Below are 422 nucleotides of genomic sequence, written 5' to 3'. Positions count from 1 at the left end.
GATTTAAAAATTTGATTTTAAATAAAATTGTCAAAACCATATAGTTTCAATTAATTACAAGATACATATAAAACAAACTGATAGGTAGTTAAATATGACTTATCTATCACATTAATTTTTAATTTGTATATAAAGATACATTCATTTTTATAAACTTGTACTTTTATTAAGTTATAATTCACTCAAAAAATATGCAGACGGTAAATAAGTATGATTATTATTTGTATTCACGTTTAAATAATTATAAGTTCATAGTGAAAATTATAACGCTAATGATAAAGTATTTAATATTCAATAATGATATGAAACACGTTTTCCTATATATATATATATATGTGTGTGTGTGTGTGTGTGTGTGCTTTATCGCGAAATTTCAACCGACGCGACGTCGTAGCCACGGTTCTGCGAAACCGCGATATCGC

The sequence above is a fragment of the Eufriesea mexicana genome, unplaced genomic scaffold (assembly GCF_001483705.2).
Source record: "Eufriesea mexicana isolate 0111107269 unplaced genomic scaffold, ASM148370v2 scaffold2143, whole genome shotgun sequence".
Lineage (NCBI taxonomy): Eukaryota > Metazoa > Arthropoda > Insecta > Hymenoptera > Apidae > Eufriesea > Eufriesea mexicana.
The sequence above is the reverse complement of the archived record's forward strand: the minus strand, read 5'-3'. Positions refer to the sequence as shown.